This window comes from Zingiber officinale, chromosome 1A, assembly GCF_018446385.1.
Source record: "Zingiber officinale cultivar Zhangliang chromosome 1A, Zo_v1.1, whole genome shotgun sequence".
Classification (NCBI taxonomy): domain Eukaryota; kingdom Viridiplantae; phylum Streptophyta; class Magnoliopsida; order Zingiberales; family Zingiberaceae; genus Zingiber; species Zingiber officinale.
In genome coordinates this window covers 14095531-14107582 of record NC_055987.1, presented here as the reverse complement: position 1 = coordinate 14107582, position 12052 = coordinate 14095531, and positions in this window count along the sequence as shown.

Sequence of the window (12052 nt, the reverse complement as noted above, 5' to 3'; positions counted from 1 at the left end):
GGGAGGAGGGTGGGGTGTTACATTTGGCAAGTGGATGTCAAGATAACTTTCCTTAATGGAAGTCTTGAAAAAAGTATCCATATGAAGCAACTAGAGGGGTTCATTGCAAAGGGAAAGAGCATCTAGTATATAAGCTCAATCGGTCTATTTACGGATTGAAGCAAAGCTTCAAGGTCTTGGAACATCTGGTTTAATGAAGTAATCCAGACCTTTGGATTTATTCAGTGTTCGGATGAGTCTTGTGTATACAAGAAGGGTGATAGAAACATGGTGGTATTTCTTGTACCATACGTAGATGACATTTTTGATAGTTGGAAACAATATCAAAGTGTTGTCAGAAGTAAGGGTATGGTTGTTTAAGCAATTTGATATGAAGGACTTGGGAGAATATGCACATATTCTCGGGATCAAAGGGATCACAAGAAAAGAATGTTGTGCTTATCCCAAGCATCATATAATGATACAATCCTAGCTCGTTTTAGCATGCAAGACTCCAAGAAAGGTTTTCTACTTTTTAGACATGGAGTAGCTTTATCTAAAGAGATGTCTCCGAAGACATCAAAGGAGATAGAAGAAATGAAGGTAGTTTCTTATGCTGTAGGAAGCCTAATGTATGCTATGCACGAGACCTGATATCTGTTTTGCCAAGGGCATGGTTAGCAGATATCAAAGTAACCCTGGACCAGGACACTAGACTGCTGTAAAGCATATATTAAAATACCTGAAAGGGACTAGAAATTATATGCTATCTTACAATGCAGATGATTTGCTCCCTGTGAGTTACACCGATTTAGACTTCCAATCAGATAGGGATAATAATAAGTCAACCTCGGGGTTTGTGTTTACTTTAGGAGGTGAAGCCATAACTATGGAGGAGTGTTAAGCATAGATGCTTTTTCAGACTCCACCATGGAAGTTGAGTATGTGGCAGCCTCAGAGGCAGCCATAGAAGCTGAATGGCTCAGTAACCTCATGATGGACTTAGATGTGATTCCTGGTTTGTCCAAAATAATTTGGTGCAGTAGCAAACTCGAAGGAACCACAAGCCCATAAGGCAAGTAAACACATAGAGCGCAAGTACCACCCAATATGAGACATCGTATAACGAGGAGAAGTTGTTGTCACCTAGATTGCATTGGATGATAACTTGAAAAGATCCTTTCACCAAGGCCCTTCTGGCGAAAGCTTTCGATCGGCATGTTGAGGGGTTGAGAATCAGATGTATGGCAGGGTATATGACAACATAGTCTTTTAGTATAAGTGGGAGATTGTTAGAGTGTATACTAAAAGCCTAGCTTTTGTAAACATTTATTTTAAATAAAGAATCACATTGGTCAAATGTCTACATTTATGCTAAGTGTAGTTGTTCAATTAATTTATATTGTAGATAACATGGTGTGTGGTGTCACACATAGAAGATAATGTTATCAATTCCTTATAAGTTATAAATAGTAGCTCACGACTGAGATGGAAAGAAACAAACCATTGAAATAGTCGTAGGGTAATTAGGTATTAGTTTATCTTGATTGATAAATTACACAGTACACTCTGAGTGTATTAAGCAGAATCATTTAAGGTAAGTTCTTTTTATACTGACTTAATAAAAGAACAAGACCTTTGTTATTATGGAAGTGTGTACTCTTAATCCCGATATAATAACAAGCATGTGTACTTAGTATTTATTTCTTTGACTTATCAAAGGGTGAGATTTGTTGGTGCAGGAAGCATCCGACGATCGAACCGATGTTTTGATTATGTCAAAGGGTTCAAGTTAAGTTGTTTTGTTATCTAATGAGCTTAAACAAGTGTGCAGGAAAGTCCTAACTGCGGTTAGGCAGAAGGAAAATCCTAAGGGGTGGTAACCTTAGGTGCTAGGGGGTGGTAACCCTAGGTGGAGGAAAACCCTAAGAGGCGGTAACCTTAGGTCCTAGGGGGTGGTAACCCTAGGTGGAGGAAAACCCTAAGGGGCGGTAACCTTAGGTCCTAGGGGGTGGTAACCCTAGGTGGAGAAAAACCCTAGGGGGCGGTAACCCTAGGTCCTAGGGGGTGGTAACCCTAAGCGGAAAGTCCAGTCGGTCTGGAGGACCGGACTGGCATCAGGTAAATCTCCTGAGTGGAGTAAGTGAGGACGCGTTCCCCGTAGAGGGAACAGTAGGCGTCGGGTCGACCTAGGGTTTCCTGTTGGAAGCCCGAAGTCAGACTCGGTCAGTTCAATGACTGACAATTTTATTTATCGTATTATATTTTTGTGTTCTAACTCTGTTTTGCAGGTAACTAACAGTTTTATGCAGGGTTAGAACTGACCAGGATCGGTCGACCGAACCTTGGGATCGATCGACCGAACCTCCAAGCTACCAGATCAGATCTCCAGAAGTTGGACCGGGCTCGACCAAGGATCGGTCGACCGAACCTTGGGATCGGTCGACCGAACCTGGGATAGGTATCGACTGGATCAAGCCGAGGTGTGCGGGTCAGAGGAGACTGATCGGTCGACCGAACCTTGGGATTGGTCGACCGAACCCAGGGATAAAGTTTGACCAGATCGAAGCAGAGCGACGGATGGACGGATCAGATGCGGTGGAGATCATCTGATCGGTCGACCAAACATGAGGATCGGTCGACCGATCCGCTTCGGGTCAAATCTGATCCCGAGACTTGGGGATCTGGATCAGACCTTGCAGAGCTATAAAAAGGGGCCTCGAGGTGAAGCTCAGATCATCGAATTCGAACAAGAAAACTGAGCTCTTCCGTGTACTGCTGCTAACGCCTCAACAACGCTCTGCTACTCCAACGAATCAACTCCAAAGTTCATTATTCTTCTTGTTCGTTGGTATAGTTTCTTTATTGCACTAATTGTACTCTAGATTGTAATAATTCCAATATTTTAGTTGTTGCCCACCGAAAGCGGTCAAGGACCACGGGCCTTCGAGTAGGAGTCGCTATAAGCTCCGAACGAAGTAAAACATCTGCTTCTCTGTGTGTTTGATTTTACTTTCCGCTGCATTTCAACTCTGTGTTTTAAATCGATAAAATAGCCACGAGCGCTATTCACCCCCCCTCTAGCGGTTTCGATCCATCAATTGGTATCAGAGCGGGGTCATTTTGAATCGGTGCAACCACCATTCAAAATAATTTGTCGTGGTATTTTCAGTTTTTTTTTCGGAGTCAATTAGAATTTGGCTTTATAGCCATATTCTAATTCTTTTTCTCGAATCGGTTTTTTGCTCGAGGTTGGTGCAACACCACCCGAGTTCGTGATTTTTTTTTTCCGCATTACTAATCTAGGACCAAGTCCTGGGATTTTCTTGTAGTTTATTTGTTTTATATAGTTGATCTAAATGGCCCTTCAAGAAGGTTACAGTACAACCCGTCCCCCGCTATTCACCGGAGACGACTTCGGGTACTGGAAGGGTCGGATGGAGGCATATCTCCTGACTCATTTTGAAGTCTGGATGATTGTCAAAACCAGACTCCAACTACCAACTGATAGCGCCGGCAAACCACTACCATACAAGGACTGGGACGCATCTCTGATTAAGAAGGTGGAAGACAATGCCAAGGCGACTTGCACCCTCCAGTGTGGTCTGTCAAAATAAGAACTCAACCGCATCGGCCCTTTCAACAGTGCAAAGGAGCTGTGGGATAAGCTCATTGAACTTCACGAAGGGACGTCCGATACCAAAGTAAGTAAAAGAGACTTAATTTTCAATAAATTGTTTAATATCAAACTGCAGGAAGGTGAAACAGCTACCCAACTCCATGCCCGGATTCAAGATCTGCTCAATGGTCTTCATGCAATTGGACAGAAGGTAGATAACCGGGACATAATAAGGTATTCTCTAAACGCCTTTCCGAGGAACACCTTGTGGGCATCCATGGTAGATGCCTACAAGGTTTCTAAGGACTTTTCTACTATTAAGTTAGATGAACTCTTTGCAGAATTCGAACTTCATGAACAGACTAACGCACGCCCGACCGAGAAAGGGTTGGCTTTGGTTGCAGGAACAGGAAGAGTACGCGAATCAAAGATAAAGCGCAGAACCGAACCTGAGTCAGAAGAAGAAGAACCAGATTCGGAAGACGATGATGAGCTTACAACCGAAATAGTCAACCTGGTAAAGAAACTCTACAAAAAGAAGGGCTTCAACAAAAAGGATGTGAGAAAGGCCATCCAGTCCAAAGAAACCCAATCAAGCTCGAAGGCCAAATTCGAAGTGACCTGCTGTAACGACCACCCTTCTTACTACTACTCTCTAAGGGCGACCGTTACCTAACTACTACTCTACTTATTAGTGTCACTGACGCTATTATTAGAATCAGTTAGATTTATCACGGTTCAGAGGAATTCCTACCGAAAAATTTCGGTAGAGTCTCCCCTGTACCGGTGACCAAATCCATGATACATAAGATATATACGCAGCCACAGGCGGCTGGATCATATTTTTCACAACCACGCAGTTATAAAATAACAGTGAAAAGAAAGAACTACTCTAGCATAAATAACCAACTACGGTACTCCACAAATAACACAAGTAAACCAATTACAAGTGTAGAATAAACTCAAATACAGTCTCAACTCATAATAGCACTTAAGGGAAACTAAAGAATTAAACAGAAGGTTTTTGACAATATTGTCAATTAACTCTGGATCTCTCCACAGTCCAGTCACCACACACCTTCATCATCACCACCACCCTGTCGCCTCCCTTTTATATTTTAGCTTTTCCTTTATCTGCAGTAGGAGGAAAGAAAACCAAACTATAAGCGAAAACGCTTAGTAAGTACTAATCTATCTCACAAAACTCGAAGTGCATAAAAAGTAATGCAATAATACTGAAACTGAAATGCTAAAGAAAATCTTCATGTGCTCATGGTATACAGAAAATGAAACTGGATACTAAACATGCTCACTATCTAACAGGATAATAAGAAATTAACACTGTAAGCTTAGAATTAAAGAAACTAACTTTTTATTTATTCTAAGCATAAAACTTGTTTCAATTTCCTATATCCTTGTAATAGAAATTAATCTTTTAATTTCTATCTTTTACTTTCTTCTTCTTTTTTTTTCTTAACTTTTCTTTTCTTTTCTTTGGGCTCAGGCTTAGTACCATCTTTATTTTGCACGCTCTCTAATAGTGACTAAGGTAGCGAGCCTCTAGTCCTATGAGATAAAGACCTTAGTCTTACCAGGGCCAAGACCTTGGAATTGGTCACTTGGATTTGTTTAACGACAACCTTAGAAGTCGGGTACTAGCCTCTTACTTTAGTTTACTTGTTATCTCTTTTTAACTAGACTTTAGTCTTTTTCTTTACTCATGCTTCTTATAATCCTTTATTGGGGCCTACTAGAATCCTATAGATGTATCTAACAAGTATAGCATTACAACTAACCAAGCATGCTATATAAAAATAACACAAAGGAAAGCAAACCTAAACTCTCTAAGCATGATATAAAATAAAGCAAAGGAAAGCAAATATGAACTTACTAATCATGCTATAAAATAGAGCAAAGGAAAACTAATTCAAACTTGCTAATCATGCTATAAAATAGAGCAAAAGAGAGCTAATTTGGACTTCCTAAACATGCTATAAAATAGAGCAAAAGATGGCTAACTTGGACTTTCTAAACATGCTGTAAAATAGGGCAAAAGATAGCTAACTTGGACTTTCTAAACATGCTATAAAATAGAGAGCTTATTTAGATTTCTTAAACATGCTGTGATAAAAGCAAAAGAAAGCTAATCTAACCTTACTAATCATGCTATGAAATAGAGCAAAAAGAAACTAATTTGATCTTGCCTTGATGCATACCAGAAGCAATAAGATGAATCATGTTTAGGAATATGATGGACTTAAAGTCATGCATACCAGAAGCAATACTTGAAGCAATTACCAGAAGGAATAGATTCCTATTAAAATAAAACATATGTCATGCTTAAAGAATTATGCACTTAATGAACAGCAAACAACAGTGCTAAATGTATTGTTCCCTTCTAACTATTTACTGCAATTACCAAAAACAGACCCAATCCGTAAGCTCCAGATGGCTCGGTTCATGCCCGCAGAAATGCAAAAGGCATGGGGCAGTTCTAAGCTCCAAATGAAGCTGTTCGTATCCCCATTTTTGTAAAATTTCAAGTTGAACTTACTGCCCATTTGAGGTACACGGTAGCTACATCAAACCAACTTAAAACTAATCAGGTGCATGGCATTAGCAAGGAAAACTAAGCTACTATGTAAAAAGGATGGATCTGCCTCTACTTAAGGGAACTAAGCTGGAGTTACTCGTGCTCAAACTAATGGCAGAGTGAGAACAACTAACGGCAAAGGAACAAGAAAATTGTTCATGCTTGTAACCGGTAAAGGAAAGAAACAAGAATCAATAGTAAATGGAAACTAAATGATCAGCCCATGTATATCCATGTAAACTAAGCTTGCTATGTTATTAAACAGGAAGAAAACTGACACTATGTACCTAAATTGAGGGTTGTTCGTGCCCAACTTAGAACTAGTGAAATTTAGGAAACTTGCATGCATATCTAATAGCAAATGGTAGCTACTGGTGTTCAATTAACAGAAACCGAAGATGGCATCTCAACAAAGCAAGGAGGAAACCCTAGCACTTCAAAAATTGGCACAACAAAGTCCGGAAGCAAGGAGATAAAAACCCTAAATTCGGAGCAACTCCTACCACAGGTGAGTAGTACTTACCCCTTGTTCTTGCACTTACAACCGAGAAGAAGGAAGGGAAAGGCCTTAGGGTTTTCGGAGGGCTCGGGTCTTGCAAAATCTTCGGCTTCCTCTTGTGCCCGCAAGTTCTTCTCCGTCGGGATGACCACCCACGGTGAAGGATGGCTGGAATAAGGCTTCGCCGGCGCCGGAGACCCAAAACCTAGCTTCCTCTTGGTTTCCACCGAGAGAGAAGGCGTCGTTGGGAGGGAGAAGGAGAAGAAAAATTTCGGGAGAAAATGTTTTGGTTTTTGGAAAATCAAAACCTAATTCCCTTTCTTATACTCGGGTTATAATTATAACCATGCTTTAAATCTAATTCTCTCCATATTGGATTAACAAAACCGTGTAGCTCAGCTGGTTGGGCCGGTTTTGCTTGGGTCAGTCCGACCCGAGGTCGTGGGTTCGAATCTCACCTTCAACGATTTTTTTGTCAAAACTTCTTTTTTTTGTAAACATACTAAACGACCTCCAAAAATTACTTAAAAATACTCTAAAAATTTCTAAAAATCTCTAGAATATTTTAAAAGTATTTCCAAATATTTTTATGGACATTTGGAACTCGAAATAGGGAAAATTGGGTCGTTACACCTACTACGGGTGCAATCAGAAGGGGCACATCAAGGCAAACTGCCCGAACCAAAAAGATCCAAAGAAACCAAGGAGAAAGAAGGCCTTGAAAGCAACGTGGGACGAGTCTTCCTCCGAGGAATCCGACGACGAAGAACTCGAGCAGACGAATTTTCTCGCGCTGACAACCCGGGACTACACCAACGAATCCGGAAGCAAGGACAAATCGGAAGCCGAGTCCGAAAGAAGCCACGGATCCGCATCCGTTTTCGAAGGGCCAAACCCCTCTGTATGTACAACCCGTTTATATAGCTTAATTAATTATTTAATGCATAAAGTAGCTAAGTCAAAAATTTGAATCAAGTCGCTTCTAAAGGAGGTAACACTCCTTAAAGAAACGACTAATAACGAATCCTTGACTGATCCAACTCAGACTGGAACCTCAACTCAAGTTCAAAGACTTGAGGAAGAGAATTCCAACCTGAAAAATCAAGTCAAGGATTTGAAGACAACCCCTAGAACGATTTTCCCTGGGATCCAAGAACTTGACTTGATTCTTGGAACACAAAGGGCAATCTACAATAGAACTGGACTAGGATACAAATCTAAAAAGAAATATAAGTCATATTTATCTCTCATACAAAGAACAAATAGAAAAATGGTCCAAGCATGGGTTTCCAAGTCCAACCTGATCAATCAAGTTGGACTTGGACAATATTGGGTTTCCAAGGATCAAATACATTACCTCGATAGACCATATCGAGGCTATGATCCAGGGGGAGCTAAAACGATTAAACTACGAAATTAAAATTAAAAATTCAATTAAAAATTTGAAATTAAAAATAATTAAAACCGAAAAATTAAATTAATTAAAATTTAAAAAAAAATTTAAAAAAATTTTAACCAAAAATTAAATTAAAAATCAAAAATTAAATTAAAATATGAAATTAAAATTAAAAATATGATTAAAATACGAAATTAAAATTAAAAATTCGATTAAAATATGAAATTAAAATTAAAAATTCAAAATTAAAATTAAAAATTCAAAATTAAAATTAATTAAAATCGAAAAATTAAATTAATTAAAATCAAAAATTAAAATAAAAATTTAAACCAAAAATTAAATTAAAAATAAAAAATTAAATTAAAAATTCAAAATTAAAATTAAAAAAATTCAATTAAAAATTCTAAATTCAAAATTTGAAATTAAGCTAAACATTCTAAATTTAATTGAAAATAGAAGGAGGATCCAGAATAGCTGGCACCCGCATCTAAACTACCCGACTGGGTAACCAAACTTAATCTACCCGAAATGGGTAAACAAGAATAGTCTACCCGGTAGGGTAATTAAGGTTAGATAAAATGGACTAGGTTAAACTTGAGCCACGGTACTGGTGAAGTTTTTGGATGATAGTACGTTAGGGAAGCTTGGGCATCGCATGTCTAGGAAGATATGGCTTCGACCTGGTGCATTTGGCCAAGTGGAACTGACCGAAGCTACCCTTAAATGGATCCTAACTAGTTAGACCAAGGTTTAGTATTAAGTTCAATGGGTAGGACTATTTGGAAAACCTCGAAGACATGGTTACTTTAATGAGTTCCTTGTGACTCACCATAGCCCAGAAGTTTATCCAAAGAATGCTTACTTGTTGAACCCAAAGCTAAACCTGAATCTAACACAAAGTTAAACATAATTCTAAAATTGAACCTCAATTCATCTCACAAAAATTATAGGAGTCCCTGATTGAAAATTTAGATCGGGTGAGATGACTAAGGAATTCATTAATTCAAAATTAAATTCATTAATTCAAAATTAAATTCATTAATTCAAAATTAAATTCATTAATTCAAAATTAAATTCATTAATTCAAAATTAAATTCATTAAATTCAAATTAAATTCATCAAATTAAAATTAATTATTTTTCAAATTAAAATTAACTTAAATTTTTTCTAAGAACTTACTTCAATCAAACTGTCTTTTGATCCATCAACTACTTTATGTGTAGGAATTAGATCAATGGATATTGGACAGTGGATGCTCCAGACATATGACTGGAGATAGGTTGAAATTCACTAAGCTAAAACTAAAGAACCTAGGATCAGTTGTATTTGGCAACGATGGAAAACTAAAAGTAATCGGAAAAGGTAATATCGAACTTAACTCCGATTTTATTATTCAAAAAGTGTTATTAGTTGAAAATTTTAATTTTAATTTATTAAGTATAAGCCAACTATGCGATACTGGTTACTCAGTTAATTTTACCAAGTCCGAATGTATAGTCAAACATATTGATAATTCAAAAATCATACTTAAGGGCACAAGGAAAGATAATGTCTACACAATTTATCTACCAACACCCTCGATAAAGTGTTTTCTAACACAACAAGAGGAAACTGAGTTATGGCACAGGAGACTGGGTCACACTCACACAAGACTCATTTCAAAAATGAGTCAAAATGGACTAGTCAGAGGATTGCCCAAATTAAAAGTTATTGAAAATTCAATCTGTAATGCGTGTCAACAAGGAAAACAAACCAAGTCAACCCACAAGTCAACCAATCTAGGTAGAACTACTTGTTTACTTGAGCTACTTCACCTAGACCTATTCGATTCACACGGAGCCAAGTCACTAAGCAAGAACCAGTATTGCTTAGTTATAATAGATGATTTCTCCAAGTTTACCTGGGTAAAATTTCTAAAAACAAAAGATGAAACCTTTAAAATATTTAGTAATTTTTGTAAATTAACAGAAAATGAAAAAGACACTAAAATTAAAAGAATAAGAAGTGACCATGGAGGAGAATTTGAGAATCACAACTTTACTGAATTTTGTGAAATAAATGGGTACAAACATGAATACTCCTGCCCTAGGACCCCTCAACAAAATGGTTTAGTAGAATGTAAAAACAGAACCCTACAAGAAACTGCTAGAACCATGTTAAACGAATATAAACTATCTAATCAATTCTGGGTTGAAGCAGTTAGTACAGCATGTTACATTCAAAATAGGATTTTAATTAACAAAATTCAAAATAAAATACCCTATGAAATTTATTATAATAAAATTCCCAACTTAAACTATTTAAAAGTATTTGGGTGTAAAGTCTTCATTTTGAACACTAAAGACTACTTAGGGAAATTTACATCAAAAATAACCTCGGGAATAATTTTAGGATATTCAACAACTAGTAGAGCATATAGAGTGTATAACAAAAATACCCTAAAGGTAGAAGAAACAATAGATATAATATTTGATGAAGAAAATAAGTTACCCAACACAATAAATGAAACTAAAAATACAGAAAATATTAACCCAATAAGCAGAGAAGATGACGAAATTCAACCTGAACCTATTGAATCTGAAGAACAAATCACTAACTCAAATGATATGCGACCAACTAGAACAAGCACAAATCACCCATCTGACCAAATTTTGGGTGACCCAACTGTAGGAGTCAGAACTAGATCATCTTATAGAAACCAGAGCCAAATAGCCTTGATTTCAAAAATCGAACCCAAAACCATAGAAGAAGCCCTACCAGACCCAGATTGGACTCTAGCAATGTAAGAAGAATTGGCCCAATTTGAAAGAAATCAGGTCTGGGAATTAGTGCCTAAACCCGTTAACAAATCCATAATTGACACTAAATGGGTTTTTAGAAACAAATTAAACGATCAAGGTGAAATAGTTAGAAACAAAGCTAGGTTAGTAGCTAAAGGATTCAGTCAAGTAGAAGGGTTAGATTATGACGAGACCTATGCTCCAGTAGCAAGACTTGAATCCATTAGGATGTTGCTAGCCTATGCAGCACACAAAGGATTCAAGCTATTTCAAATGGACGTAAAATTCGCATTTTTAAATGGATTTATTAAAGAAGAAGTGTATGTAGGGCAACCCCCAGGATTTGAAGATTTAGAACAACCAAATTATGTCTTTAAATTAAAAAAGTCCCTATATGGACTAAAACATGCACCTAGGGCTTGGTATGAACGTCTGTCCAATTATTTAATATCAAAAGGATTTAAACAAGGACAAATAGACCCAATCCTTTTCGTAAAAACCTTAGAAAATGACATTTTTATAGCCCAAATTTATGTTGACGATATTATTTTTGGTTCCACAAACTCTAGATTTCTAAAAGAATTCACCAAACTTATGGAAAATGAATTCGAAATGAGTCTGGTAGGAGAACTTAATTTCTTCTTAGGTTTACAGATTAAGCAAACTAAAGATGGAATTTACATTTATCAAACTAAATATGCTAAGGAATTAATTAGAAAATTTGGCATGGAAACCTCAAAAATAATCAATACACCAATGGCTACAAATGCTAAAATTGACTCAGACTTAGAAGGTAAATCAGTAGACTTGAAATACTATCGAAGTGCGATAGGAAGTCTACTGTATCTAACTGCAAGTCAACCAGACATTATTTTTGCAGTAGGTATGTGTGCACGATACCAATCTTGTGCAAAAGAGTCTCACTTAACCCTTGTCAAAAGAATCCTTAGGTATGTTAAGGGAACCCTAAATGTAGGACTATGGTACCCTAGATCTGGCACCCTTGACCTAAACGGCTACTCTGACTCAGACTATGTCGGATGCAAGCTAGATAGAAAAAGCACAAGTGGTAGCTGTCAATTTCTAGGACAATGCCTAGTAAGTTGGTCAAGTAGAAAGCAACACTGTGTTGCTTTATCTACCACTGAAGCTGAATATATAGCCTTAGGTGAATGCACATCTCAGT